Below are 13,548 nucleotides of genomic sequence, written 5' to 3'. Positions count from 1 at the left end.
CAATTATTTGTGTCTTGACTAATCAGAACGTCTTAGACATTCAGACCCATTTTACGCATTCAGCGCATGCGTCTTTTCCCACCATGATATAGTAATTGTTGTAAAGTTTACTGTTCTAAGTGTATGAAACTTTTAATGTGTTTGAGACAGTTCCACGTTGTATTTATAAAGTATGTGGCGATATTTAGAAGGCAGCAATGAACTTCCGAAGAAGAAGACGAATTTAAACAGACACTGTTTTTTAAAGGCTGGTATTAAAGCCGGTAAATGTTAGCGGGTTTCCCGATCAATTTACCGGAGTTCCCATGTATGTGGCCATGATCAAAACAAACTGACGGAAAACATATAAACTACTCTGAAAAGGGTGGTTTAACTAATAAAGAAGGCAGGTACACTTCGTAAAATATCTTCAGTACGATATTTTTTTTGTAAAACAGTAAAAAAAAATGCGTAGTCTGATTGCTTTCAATTTGGTTCATATGATAATGTATGCCTGTCATGTTGTAATCAACGTATAAACTTAGAAATGTTGCATTTTTGTTGCAATTGTTGTATCTGGAAAATTACTGCATCATGCCAAACACGGGTACATATAGTGGATGACACATTACAGTACAGTTACCATATCACGCTCCCACGTCAAAAAAACTTGCATTGTAAGACATGTTTATCCATAGTTCTCTTCATCATGGTCAGATTTCTTACACAAACAGTCGAGTCAGAGACGATACTCAATACACCACTGTATGGTAGACGGGTACGGCTTTATGGGAGGGGGGCTTCAGTACATATTTGAAGGAAGACGAAACCGCTCCGTGTCACTCTTGTGGATGGAAATTGAAATAAAGTGAATACACAGTTTTCAAGAGGGGTAGTTATGCGACAAAACTTTCTGCCATGATGAATTTGTGGGTCTACGTTCGCTAAGAGTTGGAAAGCTACATCAGCTGTTGCCACAGACGATGGATCTGACTTTGGATATGTGATTCAGAATTTAGTGACTCGTACAGAGAGGAAGGAGATGACTGTGATCTCTTAGAGATTGCAGATAATGTAGATTTATTGATTCATTCACCCATATTATCTACAATCTATGGATATGTATTTCTATGGTGTAATGAATACATTCAGTCTCAGACCACTATAGTCTATAGGAACAGATTATGCAAGAATGAATATTCATAGTCTCTGGGGGTTCATAGTTACAAATGAAAATCTCTACTCATAGAGTCAAATATTTCTTGGTAGTGAATCAAAATTTACTTCCAAGTTATTTGTTGACTCTGTGAGTGGAACTTTTATGAAATAATAGTGGATAGTGAACAATTCGTTGTACTCTCTTTTGCTTTAGTATATCTAAAGATATGTTGTATCATATTAAAGTTCAAAATCATTTAATCTGTAAATGGAGGGTATATAAATATAGGTCGTGAACGTGAACTGCATCGAATATGGACCAGCAGTTTTCCTTAAGGACCAGCAGTATTTGCTACCTGTCGGTCCTTATGACCAGTAGTCATTTTCCCTTAAGTTCACACACTGGTGACTGGAGAGACGAGAGATAAATGTTGTTACTGACCTCCCAGTATCCACAATTTGTGTGTGTGTGTGTGTGGGGGGGGGGGGTGCAGATATCTAAGCCCGTCTTAGCTTTAATATTACCATTGCTTACAGTCAGTCCTCGGAACGAGCTTCGCACAATAACGTCAACGAATGGTTCGCCCTATGTGATCGTTGAGGGCGCACAATACAAGGCTATTCGAGTACAATTATGCAGTAGATATCGGTACATACAAAACCCGGGATACAAAACAACCTAAACTCCGGTCAAGACTGTAAGAGAGTCTAAGGTCCATCTATATATTCACACATATATCCATGGATCATCTTTTCACATTTGAAATGTTACATGGGGCTAAGTTGTAAACAATTTCATTACTTGTTGCATTATAGACCTAGAGAATCAAAATAAAATCTTTTTATAGTTTTGTAACTCGATCCTGAATAAACAGGTAATCCATTCCATCAAAATGTTATTCTGAATTATCAAAATGAATATGATCACTGATAATCACTGAATGTGAGAGATATAGCATTGAATACATAATTTAATTTGTAGTTTTATGGTGACTGTGGAGGGACATAAACTGAACAATCACTGAAACAACTCAGTGAAATACAAATACTGCTGTCCTATCTATATAAGAAATCACGTTAGACAGGTGATATTTATTTATTACCTTTATTGAAAACAATGTATGCTTCTGCAATGGTATTCGGAATTAATTTTTTTTTACAGTCATTGTATTGTACAATTAGTTGATAATATTTAATTTAGTTGGTAAATACCAAACAAGTTAATTGTCAACTGTTTAAAAAGCTGAATGAAGAATGGCTGTGTTGTTGTTGTTCGACCATTCTACATAGAATAGTAACAAGTACCAAGAAGTTGGCATCTTGCCAAGGCTACAAATAATGTAACATAACATGTAAATTTCTTTGCATGTAAGATAAATCTTGTCAGTATTGTAATATGTAAAAAATAATGAAATATTAAAATGAATAAGTTAGATTAACATACAGACATGAAAAACTGAGGAAAATATTATTTATAAAATGTATCTGTTGTACAGAAGACTTTGGACTGAGGATTATCATCTGCATATCTGACCTTTGACCTTTTGACAGGTCATATGATTAGGTGTGATTTTTCCTCAATCTATCATGTGTTTTAATATAAAACATCAATCTAACTTTGTTTATGTATGATTTATCAATGAAAAAAAACAAAAAAAAAACATTCTCTTGAAGTTGATGTATTATTTAATAGCTTGTTTTTTGTGCTGATGTGCTATTACGATACTCTCATATTGTCCTGTTCCTCAGTAAACTGATTCAGTTATAACCACATTCCCAAAACTCTTGTATCATTATTTTTACTGCATAATTCACAAATATGAAATCAATGTACATATTACGCTATGAAAAATGTATCACACAAGTCATAACTACATAAAATATGTGGAATTAAACAATTTTTAGAGAGTTGTCATTTTTGGCTATTTTGTCCTGTTTGTTAAACAGAAGTGATTTGATAAGAAACCATTTAATTTTCAAAATCTAAAAGCAATGAATTTCACAACTTCCCTAGATTGAAGTATTTTTTGTTTAGTAAGATTGAAAACATTGAACAAAAGGGTGAAATACAAAAGTAAGTGTAAATGTTTAGTTTTCACAAGCATCATAACGTAATGTAATTTGTCAAAATTTAACAACTCAATCTGTACAAAATACTTTGTAACCAAAGTAAAAAAAACCTGCAGGGACATATTTTGTATCCAAGTTTGCGCACTAGAAATGTGATGTTCATGTATTTTGTATTCATCTAGACTGTAAAATATAATGGCTGGAATGAATTGTGTCCCAATAGTCAAGTGTGTGTACTTTAGACTATGTCTGTATGATGACAGTACCAGCCCCATTTGTGATGACTGTAGTCTACATGACAGAATGTTGACGGTTGCCATTCCACACAGTAGTCTAGTAACTATACATGTAGTCATTCTCTACACTCTCTAGTGTATAATCAAACTAAACTCTAGCTTAAAATCTCCTGCTGGAGAAGGAATAATCCATCACACACTGACAGGTGGTTGTACCGTAATTGGTTACTTTGTTCAGTTTACTACAAACTCAACCTCCATCTTGAATGTAAATAACATGAGGATGTGATAACATCATCATGTTTATACCATTACATTCAAATAGCATAATGTATTGCTGTTGGTGGTAAAAACAGACTTCTGTGCTAGAGAAATCCATTTGACTATAGTGAAGGAGATTGTAACATGTACATGTATAGAAATAGACTATCCATACATGTGATAGCAGTCAGACTCGATCACAGACCCACCCTGTCATGCAAGCAGAGCTATGCAAGTGCCACCCAATGACTCCATTTTATAGTCTAGTGTTTCCTCTGACTTCAAACACTTACATTTTTATGAACACAATTCTACTTACTATGTACATAACATTTATTTCACCGATCAAGTCACATTCCGTGGCATGAAATCTGAAAGACTGACTTTGACAGAAAAAGGTAAAGTAGATGTTATAGGACAATTTTTTACATTATTTTTCTTTTTCATTTCATACAACTAGCACATTATTATATTCTCATTATATTAAATGATCATTTCAAATTTATTATTAAACCTTTTTCATGTTTTACCAAAATGTCTGTATTTTGGAAGAATAAAATAGAATTGACAGGTAAGATCTTTACACAACAATTACATTCATTCAAAATTAAAAGCAATTACAATCAAAATCTTTTCTTCTTTTCCTTCTGAATGGTAGCGTTCCTCCAACAACAATTTGATTTTATTTATAAAAGAAAAACTTAAAAAACTCCTGTTTGTAAAGTCAATTTCTAGGATAAAAGGTGCATTTTTTTGTATCCAAATCCTGAAGGAATATTTTCCTGTGCGTTGCACACCAAGCATTTAGACAGTGAGTCAGAATGTCTTGAGAGTTAGTAGTGATGTACAATAAAAAAAGAATTGGATTCATATTGCAATCTGAATTCATCAGATAAAAATCAGCCTGTTATGTCAAATAATTATATTTCTATTTGAAAACAGTGATTGAGTAATATCAAAGAAGATATATTAGTAAACTAAGACTCACCGAGGCAATTTTAAATCCTGGCAAATCAAAAGTAAATCTGAAATGTGTCTAACTTGCCCAGATCACCATCATTGCCTTCTATGAAAGGGGCACAAGCTGAGTTTATATGTTTTCAGGCGTAATGTTAGTCTGTAAGATAGAGACATTTGTGCCAGTCAGCACTCATCCTGATAGAGCAGAACAGTACGACATATCTTACAATCTAGCATAATGTTTGCCACGTATTTAAAAAGTACTTGCAGTATTCTACATACAGAAGCACTTGACTGAACTGCTCAGTGCTATTAAGATATAACTTATAAATAATCAAATGATGTAATTTAGTGTATGTATAAAATGTCAATCCCTACAATGCAACTAACTGTTCTAACAATGCCAGATGACAATTGTAATGTCATAGAACTTAGAAGGCAACATTTTAATACAATACAGAATTATACTTTAATTGAGGTTTTATGTAAGTATAATCACTCAAGTACAAAGCATATGAACTAAGTTTGTGCCACTTAAAACTGAACTAAAAATATTGTTACTTCAAGATACAAGATCAGAGATCCACCATCATAACTTAAGTTATAAAACTTCCTTTCCATCAATAGAGTTAAAGTTGTACAGTTTTAAAGATAAACTGATTAAAATCAAATTCAAATTACCAAATCACAAAGAAAATGTGTGATACTAACACATCGATACATTTCAGTTTGTAAATATATGAAAGCTCAATATTTTATTGGAATCTAGTTTTTGAAGGACTACGTAGCTTTCATCCGAATTACTCAGATGTCATCAGCGTAATGATGTTATGCCGTTTTGGTCAGGTGACCTCCTGGTGGAATCACCTGACAGTAGTATTTGGTGGAATCACCTGACAGTAGTATTTGTAACAGTCATACATATATTACTTCACAAACTAGATTCCAATAAGGTAACTTCACTATTACTACTATATACAATGGCGTCAAGTATCAACTTGTATTCTATTACAGTTACGTTCTTGAAGTGATAGGCCTACATAAGTGTGATGAAGAGTTAAGGACACATTTCTCATTTCATACATTATAAATTGTTAAATGGTGGCTAAGGTAAATTGTGGTTGGAAAACATGATGTATATTACCTATTGTTCCTTACAATCTATCTGGTTAAATATAAATATTGATCAGTCAAAATTAAAGTATACTACATGACATATTAATTGTCATGCTATGTGGGGATAAGTGAATTGTTTGGAAACAGGTTCTGGAAGATTTCAGTGTATTTTTCATTCCCAATATGCTACTTGGTGTATATGTATGCCTGTGAGTATGAAATTGATAATTTTGATTTTAAAAGTACGTCATCTTCTTTTTCTACTAAAACAAGGTCTACTAATCTGATTAGCTCTAGTGTATAGATTAACCCTTGAATGACTTGGTTTCTGTAACTCTATGTAATTACACCCTATACATAGGGTATTAGCCTTTAATGGGTTAAGTAAATGAAGTATATTTGCATACAACATGGCATACTATATAATGCCTGTAAGTGTAAAATGATACTTTGATAGTTTCAGGAGTGTTGGTGTTTTTTCTATTCCATCTTTCTTTTAACACATTATGGACTTAATTTGAAAATCTTACTAATCATAACATTAACACTACCAATTTAACAACACATGGTTGTATGCTTAAGGAACCACTGTCAAACCCATAGAGTGACTACATATACCGGTACCTGACTGACACTAGGTATAACTTTACATTGAGCTCCTGTCTATAATAATTAATATATCAGCATGAACCATACATTACTAACCCAAATATTTTGAAGAGACAGTGAGCTCTTCTTCATTGGTGGTTCTCCAGTTATGTCAAAGAAATCAAATTCTGTCACACTATAACTGACAGAGTAATTACTAAGAGTAAATGTTCTTTGATACACAACACTTGGTTATGTACCAAAGGACATTATCCTAATTATTGAAGTTCCAACCTTATCAACCTGTTTACTGAGATCATTACAATCAAAATTTTCAAAAATTAAAAACTAACTGTCATTTTTTTATCTTGTATGTTTACTGTATGAAATTGTACAATTCTATAGAATAGGGAACTTGCAATCCAGACTGAGCATGCTCAGATACAAAGGACTATGGGATTATCTGTCATGGTGGTTATCGTAATACCTAATCTGGAGCTCCCGATAAAAAAAACTCCCACAATCGTCAGGGTAACTATGAATTGATCATTCATGGCTGCAAACAATGTAACAGTATTGTTTACAATACCAATTCATTAGTATTTATCATCACATTTCCCATGATGCAACATTCAACATGGCAGGATTGCAAGTTCCCTATTACATTATATGGTACATTTACTGTATTAGTAGTGTGGATCCCTTCAAGCTAAACAGGCAAGGTCATGACATGCATACATACCTTCAATTCCTAACCAGTAGAGTGCAACTCTGAATCGGAGCTTGTGAAACTCCAACATCACTTTACATTACTTATCATATTATCTATTAGTACTGTTAGATTTCATGGCATGCAATTACAAATATTATTATAAAATTATTATAAAATTAATTATTAGAAATTATTATAGATATTAAGATATTGCAATTGAATGAGTTATTGGAGTTCTGTTATTGTTATGGTATCAATGATGAATGTTGTTCACTTCTGCTTGCATAATAAATTAGTGACAAATCCAACATAACAGAAAGTTACACTTTACTATTCTGTTTAGTCAATATAAACCACAGTTTTGATCAAGACTGACAAACACCGAGCTTAAATCAAGTAAACTGACATAGAACAGTGCATGTTGTTTGCACCAACCCATTTAGGCATTCTAGTATAAAGACATATACTGACTTTGGTTTAATATGAAGCCCTTTGAAAGGTTCCTCCTGATTGGTTAAAAATAAACAAAACCCTTTGAAAGGGCCCTCCTGATTGGTTAAAAACCTAGCTTTTACCAAGTCACCTTTGACCACACCTGACAATCACCTATATGTCCATGAGTAATAGAAGACAAAAGGAGCACCCAGGGAAGATGTCATCATAAGTAAATTAGGTCCAAGGTGGCCTCATATTCACTACATTTTAATACAACACCACAAACTTCACCCCAAGTGGAAAGATTTAGCCAAATGTGATTTTTCATAGTGTTTGAAGTTGAAGATATTAGTGCCAAGAAAAAATTTAAATTTAACAAATTAAATTTATTCATTATTAATAACATTAGTACTGTACTAGTAGGAAACGAAATATTCATATTATCGAGGTTTTTTTTAGTAAACTACTCCTAGCAATGATCACTGTACTACCAACATTTTATGAAAATTACTTGCAGCAACTTTCCCCTTTAGTTTGTGAAAATGACAGTTTCTTTTTAACAATTACAGTTCCATGATTGCAGTTTTATCAAATCTAATCTCTTTAACGTTTTGCTAGAAAAATTGAATTTAATGTTTAGATAAAATTATTGCACAAAAAGGTCAAAATTGAGTTTCTTTCCCGTTACTGTAAATCATGCAAACAAATGTCATTAAATAATGTTGTTTACAATCACTATATTTTTATAGACACAGTGTATTAGAATTATGACTTGATATTATGAAAACAATTTTGCAAACCACAGCTCTTGTAATTCAACAGTCTAGAATAAATATAAATATTATATATATAATGAGATTATCATTGCATATAATCTAAAACTTGATACCAATCTTAGATTAGATGAAGTATTAATAGTTTATATAATAATTGTAACTACATGTACACAGCAGCACTATACTATCATTACTCTTATCGATGTATTCAACATCTCAAAATTAGACTCCACCAACATCACTGCCAACTCGAAAAATATCATGATTACTGGCGTTATTAGGGAGGTCTGATACAAACTATCATTTCCTTCCTATCAAATTATCAAATTGTGTTTCAAAAACTTCAACTAAAAATATATATTACTGATACGGATCCCTAATTTTTGATGAAAAAATAATTCATTTTTTTATATTTTTGTGTTTTTTTTAGATAAAAAGAGCATCACCTACATGTATATATTCTACAATCTACATTTTCTGCATTATATATATGTAAAAAATATTACCACAAAAAGGAATTCAAATTTCATAATTCCTTTTCCTAGTCAAAATATGATATGAGATTCCTCATTATTACTTGGCACTTATCTCAGCAGTCATTACTGACGTGATATGTTGGCAATCTTCTGTTTAGTATAAAAGATACTTCGTTATGAGTTAGAAGGAGACACATTTTCTCAATTTATTGAGTTCTAAGTATTCTCCTCTTGCACCCCCCCCCCCCCCCCAATGTCTTTAAGGCATTAAAATTAAAATTAATTAAAAATAATTTTCGGATTAAAATTAAGTTGTAAAAATTTGTTGGCTCTGCAGAATTATAGAAAAAAGTGGCCAAGAAAAAAAAGAATAATCCTATGTAATATTTACTCTACTGATTAGATAATACAATTTATATCAGAAGCTGGAATGGAATTCCTGGCTTTCAAATCTTAAATAGAGTAGTAAGAGGTCAATTTAACTAGGAGGTAGTTACAAGGTGACAAAATATAGCATTTTACAAAAAAGTGCATCTTGAGTATGATTGGCTATACAGAAATGTTATTTACATAATACTAGGTGTGTTCTGTTTCATGAAGATGAGTTGATAACAAATTGTTAATTGGTGAATAAAACACTTCTGTAATCAATAACTAATCACTTACAGTCTTACATAACATGACTGACAACTCCCCTCCCCCTTCACTAACCAATGCTTTGCTGTCTTATATACAATAACAAACAACCCCTTCACTGACAAATCATGTGTTGTCTTGTATAATACAACATCCAATTAACTGACCAATCCCTTGGTGTGTTAAATCCTATTGTATGTAACCCTTTCATTGGCCAATCATTTGCAGTTTTACATAATATGACCCCTCCCCCTTCATTGACCAATCCCTTGGTGAGTTACATCCCAATGTAATTAACTCCTTCATGACCAATTTGTAAATGATATTATGTTACAGGAAACTCTTGGATAAATTCTTGAAATCTCTGAATGTCTCCATCTCTATTTTTAAGTTTGTAACTTGTCATCAGCCAATATCTCAGCATCTTACATATCATGGTAGACTAATATCTTGCTAACCAATCAGATACCACTGTTGGATACCACCTTACTGGCCATTTTAAATTGTATTTGTCACTCACTTTTAATAACTCTTTCAGTAAGGACAATTTGACAACTCAGTAAGAACAATTTGTGAACTCAGTTAGGACAATTTGTGAACTCACGATATCCAGCACAAACATGAATAATAGTCAATAGAAGAATTCCTTTTCATCTTCTATTATGACCATGTGTCATCAGCACCTTGTGCTTTGTTTGCACAGATTAGGCACATTATAAATCATATTCTGTCTCACTATTATCTGTTTTTTTCATTTTCAGAAAATGTAATTCCACAGCGTTATTTTTTGAGTGCCATACGAACATATCCACCCTCTGGATGAGACTGTTGGTATTTTGATCCAGGTAGATTCCTATACACCATATCTCCATCTCTAGCACGAGGACCAACATTGGGTAGATTATGATATGGATCCGGGTTTTGTTTTCCATCTGATAAGTCCATTGGTTCATACGTGTCATCCTGATTTCCCATTACTTCATATACATCAAGCTGTTCTGGTGGTGTCACAGGAGGCACTTTAGACTTTGGTGGTTTCTTTTGTGGAAGCGGTTTCCTTGGTAACACATGTGGTGCTGGTCCTTCATCTCCAACTACTTCATATGTTTCACCCCATTCTGGAGGTGGCTTGCCTCTAGGGGCAACTTCTCTTGGTGGTATCGCAGGAACTCTATCCTCATAAGGACTAACAAGTTCATACTCCTCATCCTCAACCGGTGGGGGTGGTAGCTTTTTAGGTGGTGCTTTCTTACCCTTTGGTTGCTTTTTCGGTTGAGCTTTTTTAGTTGGAGGGGGTGCAGGAGTGACTTTCTTATCATAGTTATCAAAAACTTCATATTCTTCATCTGGCTCTTGTGGAGTTGTAGGTAGTGCCTTAATGCCCTTTTTATTAGGTTTCACATTTGACTTTGGTGTTTGTCGTTGTCCTTGTGGAATGATAGGCCTTACTCCTGTACTTGCATCATCATAGAAATCAGCACCACCTGGACCTTCTACAGCATACACATCACCACTATCAGTCGGAGGATTAGGAGGAAGTGCTCGTAGATGCATAGGTTGAGCTTTGTGTGTTGGAGTAGGTGGCAGTGGAGGTAGAGAACGATCTGCGGACTTAGGCCGTGGAGAAGGACTTGGTGGTCTGGCAGAAGGTATAACATCATCAAAGGCTTCATAAATATCTTCTGCATCTAATAAACCTTCATCCATTGCAGCATAAATCTCTTCAATGTCAATTTCTTCTGCTGCTTTATATCCTATGAAAATGATAAAATGCAAGACTTATTATTAGCTCAGATCTTATAAATAGAATAGTATAGAATCTTTATTGCATCCGTTAAGAAAACTACATTTCTTCATTGGATTTTCTGCAATAAGTGTTTGGTGCTAAAACAAACTAGTAAATATATCAACTACAGAAATAATAACAAAATAAGGTTTATACGAAAGTGTAACCTTTAGATAAATAAAAAAAACAGAAAGTCAAATATTAAAGAAATTCAGCCAAACTCAAGATAAACTGTGAAATACTATCAAGTAATGAACAAATAATCTAATCATCATAATCTTCCAATGAATAAAAATGATTACATGATTATTATTTTCAGGAATTTGATTCAATGTGTATGTGACACTTATTACAACACAACCTTAATATTTAGTGCTTATATAATAGTTCACAGTCTATTGTATGTATGACAAATATTACTATCTGATCATATACAAAATGTGGACCAATCGGGAACTTGCAAACCCGCCATCTTGAATATTCCTGAATGCTGCATCATGGGAAATATGATAAATATCATTCAATCAGTATTGTAAACAATCTTAGTACATTGTTTGTAACCATAAATAATGTAGTCATGGTTACCCTGGCCATGGTTGGGTTATTCTACCATTATTTCTTGCTGTATGTCTGTTGTCTAAATTTACATTTTGTTTATCTCTTATTGTCTGTTTCTCTGTTCATCCATATGTTTCTCTCGCTCTTTCATTTACCTTTTTTTCCTTGTAATTTCTTTTGTGCTGCCTGGAGTTCCTTTACATTAAATGGTCTGGTCATTCCCTTTCCTAGTCCTGGAAGTGCAGGTTTTGCACCAAGAGGTACTCTGGGGTCTGTTTTACTAGTTTTGTCAGGTTTTCCTGGTGTCATAGCTTCATATCCTGTCTTCCCTGTTGTCTTTGTGGTAGGAGGTGGCATACCAATTGGAATAAATCCTTCCAGTTTCTTTGCATGACCTTTGACATTTCCTTTGGTAAGTGTTTGTTGGTTGACGTTAGGTCTCTCTGTCTTAGTGGGTTCATTGAAGACAGTGTTATTAACCTTCTTACGAGGTGATGGAGGTTTTACAGGCTCTGGTTTAGGATGTAAAAATGCCGGATTAATGGCTAACTTCCGTGGTTGTTTCCGCTTTTCAAGTCCATCTGTAGCTTTGACATTCTCAACTGGTGGAGGAGGTGGTGGAGTTAAAGGCGGAGAGGGGTCCTTGTCCCTCGTTAAATCATCTGGTTTGGGTACTGGTGGGGGAGGCGGCAAATCATCATGAAATACAGGTGGTGATGGGGGTTCACCAGATGGAAGAGAATCTGATCTATTATAATCTGTTGGTGGAGGAGGCGGTGCTGGCCACTGGTCACTATCCATTAATGGTTCCCTGTGTACATGAATATCTGACAACTCAATCTTCTCACCTTTATTAGGTACTTCTGGAAAAGCAAATGCGTTGAATTGCTTGTGAACATTTCCCTTTGGTGGTTTGGTTTTATGAGGAGACAGAGAAGTATGTCTTGGAAGAATAGCAGGGGCGATTTCACTCTCATTCGGAATCTTTCCATCTGCATCAAGATTTTGGTAAATATCATCTGTTGTAATTGTTTGTACAGGACTCTGTACATCACTATGAATATGTGAACTGACTGGGGATGTAGGAGATGTATCAAGTACAGTTGCAGGATCTAACGCTGTATACTCTTCTCCCCATTGTGGGTTATCAGCTGCCAAGTACTCCTGTCCAAACCCTTGTTGGTCAGGCAATGTGTATTCTTCCTGTGGTTCACCATGGTATGTATGTGGTTGTGACCCAACATCAGATGCATACTGATACTTTAAATTGTTGTTAGCTTGACTGCGTGCAGCTGCTAGAACCTCTTCTGTAGTTTGGTTGGCAGGGATGTTAATTATGTTACCAACACTATCAACATTACCATACACATCCTCAGTGACAACGTTGCCCTCATATGACTGCAAAACAATGAAATACAATGACTGAACTTGACTCTACTATATACTAGTCATCATCAAAGGGTCAAACAATTGCTTAGACGTGTTTGGATTTTTAATAGAAAAAGTAATTACTATAGGTAAATTAAATCTACCCAATTTTAGTCGCCATGTATTTTACCAACAAAATTGTGGAGTACAGGGTCCTCCTCAGCTAGGAACAGAGAATATCTGAATAGGAATGCCACCCACAATATATCTATACCTCCCTAGAATACATCTACTAGTCTGTTTGTCTGTCTATCTGTTAATCTGTGTCCACTGGCCCGCTGCTGTAATTTGCAATATGTCTGCATGTACATCCATCTGTGTGTGTGTCTGTGTATGTGTGTCTGTGTGTGTGTGTGTGAGTGTGTGTGTGTGT

Source organism: Glandiceps talaboti, chromosome 13 (assembly GCF_964340395.1).
Source record: "Glandiceps talaboti chromosome 13, keGlaTala1.1, whole genome shotgun sequence".
Lineage (NCBI taxonomy): Eukaryota > Metazoa > Hemichordata > Enteropneusta > Spengelidae > Glandiceps > Glandiceps talaboti.
Note: the sequence above shows the minus strand (reverse complement) of the source record.